We start from the raw sequence: 16,482 nt of genomic DNA, 5'->3' as shown, positions 1-16,482 counted from the left end.
AAGTAGGTGTTCACACTTATGCAACCATATTATTTTATATTTATTCTTATTTTCTCCCGCAAATTGATTTGTTTGTTTCTCAATGGATTTATAGATATTCTGGATGACATTAAAGGTGTAAAAAGTTCAGAAACTATTCTTCTTGGTTTGATTTTGTTACATGGCAAAAACCTGAAATTTTAACAGGGGGGTGTAGACTTTTTGTATCCACAGTAGATGCAGCTCATAAACAATAAAAGCCTAACTTTTGTTCTCCATTTCCCTTGCACAAAGTTTTACATGACTCAACACAGTACATGTAATATTCCCTCTGTCTACAACCAGCTTTAGTGCCTTTGTTCCTTCTAGAGATGGATAGGAAAATCGTGATTAATTATGAGGTATCTCCCAGACATATTCATGCACTCTCAACTTGGCCGAGCATTCATGTGTTCTTTATGGGATAAGGTTCGACTGAAATATTAACAACCTGATCATTATCTTCTTTGACCATCTTTTGAGGGAGATTTGGGAGGCCTCATACATTAGAAATCTATTTTTAAAGCATGTGGACAGAAAATGACTGTTTGAACCAAGCCCAGGTAGACCCTACAGATCAGAGCACCTTCCCACCTCCTTGTTTTGTCTCAGTCTCTGCCCTCCTCTTCCTTGATTGACAGCTGTGATATTACAGGAGGTTGGGTGGAAAACAAGTAGGTTTGAAGGTTCACTAAACTCTATGGCCACTGACAAACATAAATACAGGGACTGTGCTTGGTTTGAACAGTCATATTTTTCTGACAAACTCACTATGTCTTAGCGCTAATAGCATCTACTTTAGTCAATGCTCTCATTAGTTTTTAATTGGATTTGTCATTTTGTTTAGTTGCTATTTTTCAGACGCTAGCAATAGGCTTCATGAAAAAATGAGGGTCATAATGTAAAGCTAATATAGGAAAATAGAAAGAAGATGACTCTCTAGACTTGTTTATCTCCCCTGAGGCTGTGAAATTATCCTTGGGCAGGAATACCGGAGATGATTTACATGGCAACCAAGTAATTGATATGTAAGCCAGTGTTGAAGGGTGGTCCAAATATTATTCCTGAGTAGGGAAAGCCCAGCTGTGTGTGTCCGTCATGTCCATCATGGGCAGGGAGGATACTTTTTTCCAGACTGTGTACCTCGTGTTGGTAAGTGAATGCTGTTCTCATGTGTTTTCTATCGCCGTCATCCCCACATGGATTAATCCTTATTTAATTCTACATAAGTAAGTGCAATGACTCTTATCAAGTGGGGATCAAAATGTAACGTGGGCTAATTATTCTTGCCATTGACGTCAAGGTACATATTAACGTCAGGTAGGATCGTTTGTCCAGATAATTTGTATGGGGCCTCCGTGATTCAAGACAAGAGTTTGGCATGTTTAATAGCAATGCCCAATTCTTTTAATCCCGTTGGAGATATGAGGTGTTTGGCAGTGGCACTCCCTTAATTGAAAATACAAGTGTTCTTCATGGAATAAGCAGTATGTGAATGGGGCCATCAGGAGAGTTAGTTATCAGCCGTCTCTCTCTGGTATAAGGACCCTCCTAAAGATACCGATACATGTTATATGAAACTCAGCCAACAAACTGTCCGATGAGTATGGGGTCCCCTGACTCACCGGATAGATAGTGTCGGGGGAGGGAAGGATCGGGCATTGGGAATTTTAACACCTGATCCTTTTGCTTTCAGGAGAGATATGTCGATACCAGAATTGCTTTCTCTTCTTTCCCTATCTAATACACAAGATCACTCGAACAACACACGGAGCGCAATGTACCCAGGATGCCGGGCATGAGTCGGATTCTCTAGCATGTGCCACCGGTGTTAGTGGCCGAGCCTGTGTCCTTGTGCTCCGGTGACCGTGAAAAGCACGTGGCTGTGGGCGTGCTGAGGTTTCTCTGTCAGCTAGGTTGTCAATGGTGTGCCCCTTGATGTTGGTGCAGGAAAAACAAGAAAATCAGGAGACATGTTCAACAGTAGATGGACTATTTACTTATTCAACATTCAATAAGGTACACTGCCAAGATGGTGATAACATACTCAGATGACACGGCAGATAGCAAACAAATGCAAGGATCCAGTCACATATGAGGCGTGACAACAGCAAGTGCGAACAGAGCCCATCTTGTTGACCAAGGTGACACAACAGAGGTGGCTTCCTTTAGCCCACTGGGGTGGTGTTCCCCAGCAGACCCAAGAGCAGTAAGACTCAGCCCACCAGGCTATTCTGCCCAGTAACAAGGCCTATGGGGAGTCTGCCCAATAACAAGGTCTGTGGGGACTCTGCCCAGTAACAAGGTCTGTGGGGACTCTGCCCAGTAAGGCTACTTTCACACATCCGGTTTGAGCCCTGCGGCTCAATCCGGCTGTGAAAACTATGCAACGGATGCGGCGAAAACACCGCATCCTTTGCATAAGTTTTTACATGCGGCCGGTCCGGTTTTTTCCGGTTGCGGCATGCTACTGAGCATGCGCAGTGGAAAAAACCGCATGCGACGACCGGATGCGTTTTTTTCCGCATCGCGCCGCATCCGGCCTCTATAGGGATGCATTGAAAAATGCACCGCAGCGGCCGGATGCGGTGCGATGCGGTGTTTTTTGCCGGAGCAAAAAACGTTGCAGGGAACGTTCGATCCGGTCGCCGCATCGGCTAAATCTGCCGCATGCGGCAAAAACCGGACCGAACGCAAGCCCCTGCGGCACAATACGGCACTAATGTAAGTCTATGCAAAAAAACCCGCAATCGGCGTTACAAAAGCCGGTTGCGGTTTTTCTGCAGAACGCCGTATTGTGCCGCAGAGCAAAAATCCGGATGTGTGAAAGCAGCCTTACAAGGTCTGTGGGGACTCTGCCCAGTAACAAGGCCTGTGGGGACCCTGCCCAGTAACAAGGCCTGTGGGGACCCTGCCCAATAACAAGGTCTGTGGGGACTCTGCCCAGTAACAAGGCCTGTGGGGACTCTGCCCAGTAACAAGGCCTGTGGGGACTCTGCCCAGTAACAAGGTCTGTGGGGAGTCTACCCAGTAACAAGGCCTGTGGGGAGCCTGCCCAGTAACAAGGCCTGTGGGGAGCCTGCCCAGTAACAAGGCCTGTGGGGACCCTGCCCAGTAACAAGGTCTGTGGGGAGTCTGCCCAGTAACAAGGCCTATGGGGAGTCTGCCCAATAACAAGGCCTGTGGGGACTCTGCCCAGTAACAAGGTCTGTGGAGACTTTGCCCAGTAAGGGTACTTTCACACCTCCGGTTTTTCTTCTGCGGCACAATCCGGCACTTTGCAGGAAAATCGCAACCGTTTTTTTTTGCTGCCGGTTGCGATTTTCCTGCATAGACTTTAATTAGTGCCGCATTGTGCCGCATGGCCTTGCGTTCCATCCGGTTTTTGCCGCAAGCGGCAAATTTAGCCGATGCGGCGGCCGGATGGAACGTTGCCTGGCACGTTTTTTCGTGCGGCAAAAGAAACCGCATCGCGCCGCATTCGGCCGATGCGGCGCATCTCTCAATGCATGCCTATGGCGGCCGGATGCGGCGCGATGCGGCAAATACCGCATCCGGCCGCCGCATGCGGTTTTTGCCACTGCGCATGCTCAGTAGCATGCCGCAAGCGGCAAAAACCGGGCGGGCCGCATGGGAAAAACTTATGCAAAGGATGCGGTGTTTTCACCGCATCCGTTGCATAGCTTGCACAGCCGGATTGAGCCGCAGGGCTCAAGCCGGATGTGTGAAAGTAGCCTTACAAGGTCTGTGGGGAGTCTGCCCAGTAACAAGGTCTGTGGGAAGTCTACCCAGTAACAAGGCCTGTGGGGAGTCTGCCCAGTAACAAGGTCTGTGGGGACTCTGCCCAGTAACAAGGTCTGTGGGAAGTCTACCCAGTAACAAGGCCTGTGGGGAGTCTGCCCAGTAACAAGGTCTGTGGGGAGTCTGCCCAGTAACAAGGTCTGTGGGGAGTCTGCCCAGTAAGGCTACTTTCACACATCTGGTTTGAGCTCTGCGGCTCAATCCGGCTGTGAAGCCTATGCAACGGATGCGGTGAAAACACCGCATCCTTTGCATAAGTTTTTTACATGCGGCCGGTACGGTTTTTGCCGCTTGCGGCATGCTACTGAGCATGCGCAGTGGCAAAAACCGCATGCGGCGGCCGGATGCGGTTTTTGCCGCATCGCTCCGCATCCGGCATCCATAGGGATGCATTGGGAAAAGCGCCGCATCGGCCGGATGCGGCGCGATGCGGTTTTTTTTTGCCGGAGCAAAAAACGTGCCAGGGAACGTTCCATCCGGCCGCCGCATCGGCTAAATCTGCCGCATGCGGCAAAAGCCGGACCGAACGCAAGCCCATGCGGCACTAATTAAAGTCTATGCAGGAAAACCGCAACCGGCAGCAAAAAAAAACGGTTGCGGTTTTCCTGCAAAGTGCCGGATTGTGCCGCATTGCAAAAGCCGGATGTGTGAAAGCAGCCTAACAAGGTCTGTGGGGAGTCTGCCCAGTAACAAGGCCTGTGGGGAGTCTGCCCAATAACAAGGCCTGTGGGGAGTCTACCCAATAACAAGGCCTGTGGGGACTCTGCCCAGTAACAAGGTCTGTGGGGAGTCTGCCCAGTAACAAGGCCTGTGGGGAGTCTGCCCAGTAACAAGGCCTGTGGGGAGTCTGCCCAATAACAAGTCCTGTGGGGAGTCTGGCCAGTAACAAGGCCTATGGTGAGTCTGCCCAGTAACAAGGCCTGTGGGGAGCCTGTCCAGTAAGGCTACTTTCACACATCCGGTTTGAGCACTGCGGCTCAATCCGGCTGTGAAAACTATGCAACGGATGCGGCGAAAACACCGCATCCTTTGCATAAGTTTTTACATGCGGCCCGTCCGTTTTTTTCCGGTTGTGGCATGCTACTGAGCATGCGCAGTGGAAAAAAACGCATGCGGCGAGCGGATGCGTTTTTTCCGCATCGCGCCGCATCCGGCCTCCATAGGTATGCATTGAAAAATGCGCCGCAGCGGCCGGATGCGGTGCGATGCGGTGTTTTTTGCCGGAGCAAAAAAACGTTGCAGGGAACGTTCGATCCGGCCGCGGCATCGGCTAAATCTGCCGCATGCTGCAAAAACCGGACCGAACGCAAGCCCCTGCGGCACAATACGGCACTAATGTAAGTCTATGCAAAAAAAACTGCAACCGGCGTTACAAAAGCCGGTTGCGGTTTTTCTGCAGAACGCCGTATTGTGCCGCAGAGCAAAAATCCGGATGTGTGAAAGTGCTTTCAGGCTACTTTCACACATCCGGTTTGAGCAGTGCGGCTCAATCCGGCTGTGAAACCTATGCAACGGATGCGGCGAAAACACCGCATCCTTTGCATAAGTTTTTACATGCGGCCGGTCCGTTTTTTTCCGGTTGCGGCACGCTACTGAGCATGCGCAGTGGAAGAAACCGCATGCAGGCAACGTTCCATCCGGCCGCGGCATCGGCTAAATCTGCCGCATGCGGCAAAAACCGGACCGAACGCAAGCCCATGCGGCACAATACGGCACTAATGTAAGTCTATGCAAAAAAACCCGCAACCGGCGGCAAAGAAAACGGTTGCGGTTTTTCTGCAGAGTGCCGTATTGTGCCGCAGAGCAAAAACCGGATGTGTGAAAGTAGCCTAAGGCTACTGTAATGTAATGTAATGTGTGAAAGTAGCCTAAGAGGGCCTGTGGGGAGTCTGCCAAATAAGGCTAGTTTCACACTTGCGTTGGACGGGATCCGTAGCATTGCGTTGTGTGACGCATGCAACGGATGCATTGCATATAGTGGCACAACGCATGCTACAGATCGTACAAAATAACGCAATCCGTTGTAGTTTTTTTCCTTGACTTTACACATCTGAGCATGCGCAGTTGTGTAAAGACAGCTGCGTTAACGGAATCCGTCAAATGACGCATTCTAACGGAATCCGCCACCATAGGCGTCCATTATAAAAACAACGGACGCCTAACGGATTCCTGCAGGTTGCGTTTTTTTTTACACTCCGCCAAGCGCAGAAAAACGTTACATGCTGCGTTCCATCCGCCCAACGCAGCGTCAAAAAAACGACGCTGCGTCGTCCAGCGGATGCAACGCAGACACTTGCGTTACAGTGCGTTGTCCATACAAGTCTATGGAGAATAGCGCAGCGCGTTAACGGACTGCGCTATTCTCCATAGTGACGGAATGCGCTGAACGCAAGTGTGAAACTAGCCTAACAAGGTCTGTGGGGAGTCTGCCCAATAACAAGGTCTGTGGGGAGTCTGCCCAGTAACAAGGCCTGTGGGGAGTCTGCCTAGTAACAAGGCCTGTGGGGAGTCTGCCCAGTAACAAGGCCTGTGGGGAGTCTGCCCAGTAAAACAAGACCTGTGGGGAGTCTGCCCTGTAACAAGGCCTGTGGGGAGTCTGCTCAATAACAAGGCCTGTGGGGAGTCTGCCCAGTAACAAGGCCTGTGGGGAGTCTGCCCAGTAACAAAGCCTGTGGGGAGCCTGCACAGTAAGAGGGCCTGTGGGGAGTCTGCCCAATACAAGGCCTGTGGGGATTCTGCCCAGTAAGGCTAGTTTCACACTTGCGTTGGGTTGAATCCGCTGGGTCCGTTGCTGCGTGGTCTTAACGTATCCGTTATTTTTGTGTTGTCAACGGATGCGACGGGTCCATTAGTTCACAGGAATCCTTTAGCTGATTCCTGTGAAATAACAGACCCGTTGCATCCCTTGCATTTGTTTTGGCGTCCGTTAGGCGTCCGTCTAACGGAATGCGTGGGCTCCGTTTTTGTTTTTTTTCCATTTTGTTCATTCTGGGCATGCTCAGTAGAAATTAGCGGAATCCAGCGGCGGATTCCGTTGTAAAGCACTTTGCAACGGAATCCGCCACCATATGGATCCATTATAACTATTGACGGATTTAACGGAATCCGCCGCTCGGCGTCATTTTAACGCAAGCAATTAACGTTCCATGCTGCGTTCCTTCCTGCTCGGCGGAAGCAACGCAGCGTCGGCCAGCGGAAGCAATGCAGGTACTTTTGGCACAATCCGTCATCCATACAAGTCTATGGGAAACAGCGGAATCCGTTAACGGATTCCGCTGTTTTCCAAAACGGTGGATTGCAACTGATGGAAAACAACGCAAGTGTGAAAGTACCCTAACAAGGCCTGTGGGGAGTCTGCCTAGCAACAAGGCCTGTGGGGAGTCTGCCCAGTAAGGCTGCTTTCACACCTCCGGTTTTAGCAGAGACAGCCAATCCGGCTCTAAAACCTTTGCAACGGATGCGGTGACAAAACCGCATCCTTTGCATAAGTTTTTAACATGCAGCCCGTCCGGTTTTTACTGCTTGCGGCAGGCTACTGAGCATGCGCAGTGGAAAAAAACGCATGCGGCAGCCAGATGCGTTTTTTGCCGCAGGACGCCGCATGCAGCGTCCATAGGCATGCATTGAAAATCGTGCCGCATTGGCCGGTTGCGGCGCGATGCGGTTTTTTTTGCCGGACAAAAAAAACATGCCAGGCAACATTCCATCAGGCCGCCGCATCGGCTAAATCTGCCGCATGCGGCGAAAACTGGACGGAACGCAAGCCCATGCGGCACAATACGGCACTAATGTAAGTCTATGCAAAAAAAACGCAACTGGCGGCAAAAAAAACGGTTGCGTTTTTTCTGCAAAGCGCCGGATTGTGCCGCACAGGAAAAAACGGATGTGTGAAAGCAGCCTAACAAGACCTGTGGAGGGTCTGCCAAGTAACAAGGCATGTGGGGAGTCTGCCCAGTAACAAGGCATGTAGGGATTCTGCCCAGTAACAAGGTATTTGATAGTACCCAACTCTGAGGTAATACATATGGGGCAGTCGGGATAGATAGATGTCCGCTGAACGAACATTCGGCCGATAGTTGCCTCACGTGTTTTACCAGCTTATAATTGAAACACATCGAATATTGATCCTATTAACCTCTGTGCTGTTGGGATCAACTATTTTAATTTATAGTGCCTTCCATTCTTGGGCATTTTGGGGGACTACATAGACATTATGTTCACTAATGTAAGAAATTCTAAAAATACCCTTGAATGGGGAAAACAGTATATAGTCATGGCCAAAAGTTTTGAGAATGACACCAAAAATATATTTTCACATGATCTGTTGCCCTCTGGTTTTTAATTGTGTTTGTCTGATGTTTACATCACATACAGAAATATAATTGCAATCATATTATGAGTACCAAAAAGTTATATTGACAGTTAGAATGAGTTAATGCAGCAAGTCAATATTTACAGTGTTGACCCTTCTTCTTCAGGACCTCTGCAATTCTCCCTGGCATGCTTTCAATCAACTTCTGGACCAAATCCTGACTGATAGCTGTCCATTCTTGCAAAAGCAATGCTTGCATTTTGCCAGAATTTGTTGGTTTTTGTTTGTCCACCCGTCTCTTGATGATTGCCCACAAGTTCTCAATGGGATTAAGATCTGGGGAGTTTCCAGGCCATGGACCCAAAATCTTTATGTTTTGTTCCATGACCCATTTAGTGATCACCTTTGCTTTATGGCAAGGTGCTCCATAATGCTGGAAAAGGCATTGTTGGGCGCCAAACTGCTCTTGGACAGTTGGGAGAAGTTGCTCTTGGAGGACATTCTGGTACCATTCTTTATTCATGGCTGTGGTTTTAGGCAAGACTGTGAGTGAGCCGATTCCCTTGGCTGAGAAGCAACCCCACACATGAATCGTTTCGGGATGCTTAACAGTTGGCATGAGACAAGACTGGTGGTAGCGCTCACCTCTGCTTCTCCTAATAAGCTGTTTTCCAGATGTCCCAATCAATCGAAAAGGAAAAACAAAAAGAGAAAAAATGCACGGTTTCGCTGCGCTGCTCAGAAAGGTAGTGATGAGGTTATTTGGGATGTAGATTTATTAATTATTTACATGCCACTACGCGTTTCGGGGGTACAACCTCCCCCTTCCTCAGGTAGCAGTAAAATGCAGGAAAATCAGATCTTAAATACACAAACTGGATGAAGAGAAAAGAAAAAAAAAAAAGACAATCCTTATTCCCTTAATCAGATTAAATCCCCATGGGGGTGGGATCATTCAGACAATTAGTTGATTAGGAAAGCTCTCCCCTAGAAGATACCGATCTTATGCATTCATAAAAAACAATGGTATATATGGGTTTACAAAAAACACCAATACATAATGAAATAAAATGTGCATTAAAAACATTGATAATAGACAATAAACGTGTATTTTGCCTCCATTTGGTGCAATGCATGTGTGATGCCATATTGGCAATATGGGGAGTGACTAAAAAACACAGTTTCTCTCTTTTGGATTCATCTTTCCTCCCTTTTCCAATCCTCCATTTTACCCCTTTCATATTCTAAAGGCTACTTTACACACTGCGATATCGGTCCCGATATCCCTAGTGTGGGTACCCGCCCCCATCTGTTGCGCGACACGGGCAAATCGCTGCCCGTGCCGCACAACATCGCCCAGACCCGTCACACATACTTACCTGCCCGGCGACGTCGCTGTGACCGGCGAACCGCCTCCTTTCTAAGGGGGCGGTCCGTGCGGCGTCACAGCGACGTCACTGAGCGGCCGCCCAATAGCAGCGGAGGGGCGGAGCTGAGCGGGACGTAACATCCCGCCCACCTCCTTCCTTTCGCATAGCGGCCGGGAGGCAGGTAAGGAGAGGTTCCTCGTTCCTGCGGTGTCACACGGAGTGATGTGTGCTGCCGCAGGAGCGACGAACTACATCGTTACTGCTGCAGTAACGATAATCGAGAATGGACCCCCATGTCACCGATGAGCGATTTTGCACGTTTTTGCAACGATGCAAAATCGCTCATCGGTGTCACACGCAACGGCATCGCTAATGCGGCCGGATGTGCGTCACCAATTCGGTGACCCCAACGAGTTCGCATTAGCGATGTCGTAGCGTGTAAAGCCCCCTTTATACTAACTAATTATAATTTTCTCCATATAATTTTCTCCATATGAATTCATCCTATTTTTAACATACTGTATATTGGTATGTCAGCTCCAGCCAAATAATTTAATTTAGTCTCCGATGGGGAACAACATTTTTATCAAAAGTTCCTTTCCAATTTATATTTACATACCGTATATACTGGCGTATAAGACGACTTTTTACCCCCTTAAAATAATGGCTACAGTGGGGGGTCGTCTTATACCCCGGATATACAGCGGTGACTGCAATATGTTAACAAAAAACGCAGATTCGGGGAGGAGGGGACCTGTTCCTGACCTTAGGAGGGGTGGTGCCTCCTCCCCGGACCTACGGAGGCTGTGATTGGCTGACGAACGCCGCTCAACCAATCACAGCCACTGTAATGTTCCAGCCATTTAAAATGACTGAAACATTGAAATCCAGCCCTGGCCAGTGCAGCTGTAGCACTGGCCATTGGCTGGAGCTTGTGACCTCACTGGATCACCCTCCCCCAGCTCCAATGCTCTGATTGGAGAGATCGGCCTTGTGACCGATTTCTCCAATCACAGTGGACCTGTTGCCGGTGACCGCCCCCATCAGCTTCATTTGTCCCTGCAGCACGCCAGCACACTGAGCACAGTGAGTGACTGTACACAGTGCAATGGCAGGGCGACAAGCTCCGGTCCCATGCTGTTATGAGACCGGAGCATGGGACCCGGAAGTTGCCGCGCTGCCATTGCACTGTACGAAAAGCGTCCCGATCCGCCGCTGCCCTCCGCGATCTGCCACCTGTCTCCCCGATCTCCTGCCCGCACCCTCACCCCCACACCTCCCGATCCGCTGCCGCCGCCGCCCTCCATCTGCCACAGTGCCACCGCTCCCCCCAATCTGCTGCCCGGCCCCTCACCTCCGTGCAGCAGATCGGAGGGAGCGGTGGCACTATGACAGATGGACAGTGAGTATATCCCAAATTCTATATTTTTAGGGCAGAAGTTGGGGGTCGTCTTATACGCCCAGTCGTCTTATACGCCGGCATATACGGTATATAGCTTTTTAATCTTTCCAAAAGAATTTTTTATCCAAAACAGTCTTTTTTATGAAAATTCACATGGAAAATCAGTTGGGTCTCTATATTGATTTTATATCATCACTTTTTTAACTAACAGTAACCTTCCTGTTTTTTAGTCACTCCCCATATTGCCAATATGGCATCACACATGCATTGCACCAAATGGAGGCAAAATACACATTTATTGTCTATTATCAATGTTTTTAATGCACATTTTATTTCATTATGTATTGGTGTTTTTTGTAAACCCATATATACCATTGTTTTTTTATGAATGCATAAGATCGGTATCTTCTAGGGGAGAGCATTCCTAATCAACTAATTGTCTGAATGATCCCACCCCCATGGGGATTTAATCTGATTAAGGGAATAAGGATTGTCTTTTTTTTTTTCTCTTCATCCAGTTTGTGTATTTAAGATCTGATTTTCCTGCATTTTACTGCTACCTGAGGAAGGGGGAGGTTGTACCCCCGAAACGCGTAGTGGCATGTAAATAATTAATAAATCTACATCCCAAATAACCTCATCACTACCTTTCTGAGCAGCGCAGCGAAACCGTGCATTTTTTCTCTTTCTTTTTTTTTTTTCCCTGCATCATTATCTCCCTATGGGAGCTCACGGGGCTGCTGCAGCCAGAACCAGGATCGTACTATCCGTTTGAATCTAACACCAGGGGCTGGAGAATCACCGCATAAGTGATCACGGGACCGTCCGACCCGGAGGAGGAGCTGCTATCAGACGCCGGTCCGGCGGCTGCACACTGCACGTGGAAACCCCAATCATGTGAGCAGAGTCCTGCGGAGTCAGGAGGACGGGATCCCTGCTGACCAGGAGCGGTGAACTTGCGATCCCCCTTCAATACCACTAACAGTGTTGTACCTGACGTACAACACTATCAGGTGAGTGTGCACCTCACATTGTACATACCTCGGTACATTAAGATCCCACACAGGAGCGCCCTCTCTCTCTTTATTCAAATCAATCGAAAAGGGGATTCATCTGAGAAAATGACTTTACCCCAGTCCTCAGCAGTCCATTCCCTGTACCTTTTGCAGAATATCAGTCGGTCCCTGATGTTTTTTTCTGGAGAGAAGTGGCTTCTTTGCTGCCCTCCTTGAAACCAGGCCTTGCTCAAGCAGTCTCCGCCTCACAGTGCGTGCAGAAGCACTCACACCAGCCTGCTGCCATTGCTGAGCTAGCTCGGAACTGCTGGTAGTCCGATCCCGCAGCTGAAACAGTTTTAAGATACAGTTCTGGCGTTTGCTGGTCCTTCTTGGGCGCCCTGGAGCGTTTTGGCAACAATGGAAGCTCTCTCCTTGAAGTTCTTGATGATGCGATAGATTGTTGACTGAGGTGCAATCTTTGAAGCTGCGATACTCTTCCCTGTTAGGCCATTTTTGTGCAGAGCAATGATGGCTGCACGTGTTTCTTTAGAGATAACCATGGTTAACTGAAGAGAAACAATGATACCAAGCACCAGCCTCCTTTTAAAGTGTCCAGTGGTGTCATTCTTACTTAATCATGACTGATTGATCGCCAGCCCTGTCCTCATCAACACCCACACCTGTGTTAATGGAACAATCACTAAAACAATGTTAGCTGCTCCTTTTAAGGCAGGAATGCAATGATGTTGAAATGTGTTTTGGGGGTTGAAGTTCATTTTCTTAGGCAATATTGACTTTGCAAGTAATTGATGTTAAGCTGATCACTCTTTATGACATTCTGGAGTATATGCAAATTTCCATTAGAAAAACTAAGCAGTAGACTTTGTAAAAATTAATATTTGTAGCATTCTCAAAACTTTTGGCCATGACTGTATATCAGTACACTTCATGCACAAGAATTGTTCGAGGGGATACTTGGGAGCGGTTGTCCCACTAGTATTCTGCAATTTAGCATCTATCCAGTGGAGAGGTGAATTTAAAAAGTAGGGAAAACTTTTACAACGTTTTGACAGAATTAAAATATTACAGGTAAATGGTCCCCCGACTTTTAGGACAACCCCTTATTAGAAGAACCTGGCAGCAGAATACAAGAGAAGAGCAAAGTCAGCGGTGATGTGAATGACCATAGCTCTCCATTTGCCTGAAAGTTAGAAGACCCCGTAAGCTCCATGGGTTTGAGTCTTTTAGGTCTCACCCAAAGGCTTAGCCTTATTTGTATATGATGGAAAAAAACCCTTAAATCTGAGATCTTCTCTTTTTCATAGTAAAAAAATCGAAGGCCACAGGGAGCGGGCAGCATGACATGTGTTATCTAATAACAGAGAGCAAATCCATACTCCGCCTGGAGGTGAACAGTTACACAACATGTATACCCTCGCCTTGGCAGTTGACTAAGCACAGACTATTTCATCTGTCACCAATAGCGCAATTCTCTTAAAGTACTATACCAATTCCAATCATTTAAATGTGTTTAGTACCAGCACAGAATGTGAAGACCCGTAGAAGAAGGCTGAGCAGATACAACCATATACGAGAAGATGAGAGGACATTATACTTTTATGTTTTGGCTTCTGTGCAAAAAACTTTTTTATGATGTTTCCTAATCAATAATATTCGATACTTCATGCACTTCAAGGCTGTATTAAAGACTTTTTATGTAGTAACTAGATGCGAGATGTTTGGATGTCAGGTTGAGCCTCTTAGATTCCCGAAGAGAAATCAGAGCTCCATCCGGAGACCTTACTACTCAACCCTGGCAACAGATACCACCGCGTTCTTTCCATTCACACCAGCATGTGGTGGACTTATTTTTAATTTGCCAAAGTTCTCATTTAAAGGAGATATCTTTTTTTTTTTTTTTTCAAAAATGAGCCTAAGGTGGTCTAACAATAAAATAATACTATACATACTTACCTTCCATTTCTCGGTACTGCTGCCTGTGCCTGTGGTCTCTTTTCTTCTCCTCTTTGCAGGGGATGTCATGTGAATGTCGCACTGGTCCAAAGACATAAAATGATGGCAGTCCCACACTCGAAGCCACAGTGGACTGCGACACACAGAACCTGAAGGTCAAAAAGCGCATCTCTACCCGTCAGTGTACAGTGTGAGCCCTCACATAGACCATTATACATTATACAGTATGAGCACAGCGCTCTCCTTTTTATCTCCAGCATCACTGGCGATCATTATTTCTGCTCAGTGTAAATCAACATGCATCAGTGAACAGCAATGAGGCCCACTGCTACCTCATCCAGCAAGATGATAATGCCTGTGCCTAGTGGTGTGGATGCAGATTATGCTGATGTCCAATGATCTGATATGACACTTGGGAGGGCCTCTCACGTCCCTTAAATTTGCCTATAGTTGTTTGTCATTCTTCAACCAGTTCTGAAGGGTATTATTCACAATGAATCAGTCATCAGTGTGGCATGTGGCCAAAGGGCATCCAATTCTTTACCTTTCTGTGACTCTTCTAGTCTCTCTGTATCTCTGTTGCGACATGCTAATGACTAGAGTTGAGCGATGTTCGATTCGAACCGTTCTGCAATTTCAAATTCGAGTGATTTTGGGCGGTGTTCGAGTCGTTTGACAAACTCGAACGATTTGCTTCAAGTTCGGCAGTTCGAGTTACCGTTCGATAATGGTTCGATCACCAAAAGCGTGGCTTTTCACAGTAAGGCAATGTGCGCACGTTGCGTATCTGCATGCGTCTTGCGTCCCCAGCACAATCCTTCTCTCTGTCCTACTCATCGATCACGGGCGCGACGCTGCACGGCTGTCACAAAGCTCCGGCGGCTTTCCCTCTTTTGAAAAAGGCTGCCGCTCATTATTCAATCTGGCATTCCCTGGTTTCCCCGCCCACCGGTGCCCATGATTGGATGCAGTCAGACACGCCCCCACGATGAGTGACAGCTGTCTCACTGCAACCAATCACAGCCGCCAGCGGGTGGGTCTATATCGTGCAGTAAAATAAATGAATAAATTATAAAAAAAAAAACTGCAGTTCCCCCAATTTTGATACCACCAGCCAGGATAAAGCTACACGGCTGGAGGCTGGTATTGTCAGGATGGAGAGCGCCACAATATGGGGAGCCCACCACCCTAACAATATCACCCAGCAGGCCCCCGGAATTGCCGCATCCATTAGATGCGACAGTCCCGGGACTCTACCCGGCTCATCCCGAATTGCCCTGGTGCAGTGGCAATCGGGGTAATAATGAGTTAATCATGGCAGGCATCTCCCCGAGATACCTTCCATGGTTAGCCTGTAAGTGAAAGTAAATAAACACACACAACGAAAAATCCATTATTTGGATTAAAAGACAAAAAACCACCCTCTTTCACCATTTTATTAAAATCCCCAAATACCCCTCCAGGTCCGACGTAATCCACAGAGGTCCCGCGACACATCCAGCTCTGCTACATGAAGCTGACAGGGAGCGCTGTAGAACACGAGCGCTCTGTGTCAGATCCACGCAGCAACTGAAGTGAGCCGCGCTGTCAGCGGGGACATCACTGAGGTAATGCCTGCGTGTGCGGTGATGATTGGGGCGGTAGTGCCTGCGTGTGTGCGGTGATGAGTGCGGTAGTGCCGATGTTTGCCCTCCCATACATCCATCCATCCCTCCCTTCATCCATTGATCCCTCCCTCCATCCCTCCCTCCATCTCTCCATCCATTCATCCCTCCCTTTATCCCTCCCTCCATCCCTCCCTCTATCCCTCCATCCATCCCTCTATCCCTCCATCCATCCATTCATGCTTCCATCCATTCATCCATCCCTCTATTCCTCCATCCATCCCTCCATCTATCCATCCATTCATCCCTCCATCCCTCCCTCCATCCATTCATCCTTCCCTCCTTCTCTCCATCCATTCATCCCTCCCTTCATACCTCCCTCCATCCCTCTATCCCTCCATTCATCCCTCTATCCATCCATACATCCATCCCTCCATCCCTCCCTCCATCCATTCATCCATCCTTAAATCCCTCCATCCATCCATCACTCCCTCCATCCATTCATCCCTCCCTTTATCTCTCCATCCATTCATCCCTCCCTTCATCCCTCCCTCCATCCCTCCATCCATCCCTCTATCCATCCATCCTTCCATCCATCCATTCATCCATCCTTCCATCCCTCCCTCCCTCCATCCATCCATCCATCCCTCCATCCATTCATCCCTCCATCTCTCCATCCATTCATCCCTCCCTTCATCCCTCCCTCCATCCCTCCATCCATCCCTCTATCCATCCATCCTTCCATCCATCCATCCCTCCATCCATTCATCCATCCTTCCATCCCTCCCTCCCTCCATCCATCCATCCCTCCATCCATTCATCCCTCCATCTCTCCATCCATTCATCCCTCCCTTCATCCCTCCCTACATCCCTCCTTCCATACCTCTATCCCTCCATCCATCCATTCCTCCATCCATTCCTCTATCCATCCATCCCTCCATCCATTCATACATCCCTCCATCCATTCATCCCTCCATCCCTCCCTCCATCCATTCATCCCTCT

General features: G+C 48.3%; 1 long non-coding RNA gene across 1 annotated transcript in view; it reads left to right on the top strand.

Annotated features, from left to right (window-relative positions):
• Nucleotides 1–1,126: 1,126 nt before the first annotated feature.
• LOC142310368 (uncharacterized) overlaps nucleotides 1,127–16,482 on the top strand; it is a 61,246-nt gene continuing 45,890 nt past the window's right edge. Inside the window, exon 1 of the long non-coding RNA XR_012754140.1 lies at nucleotides 1,127–1,170. This is a non-coding gene — a long non-coding RNA (uncharacterized LOC142310368). The remainder of the gene's footprint in view (nucleotides 1,171–16,482) is intronic.

This window comes from Anomaloglossus baeobatrachus, chromosome 5 (genome assembly GCF_048569485.1).
Source record: "Anomaloglossus baeobatrachus isolate aAnoBae1 chromosome 5, aAnoBae1.hap1, whole genome shotgun sequence".
Lineage (NCBI taxonomy): Eukaryota > Metazoa > Chordata > Amphibia > Anura > Aromobatidae > Anomaloglossus > Anomaloglossus baeobatrachus.
The sequence above is the reverse complement of the archived record's forward strand: the minus strand, read 5'-3'. Positions and strand labels throughout refer to the sequence as shown.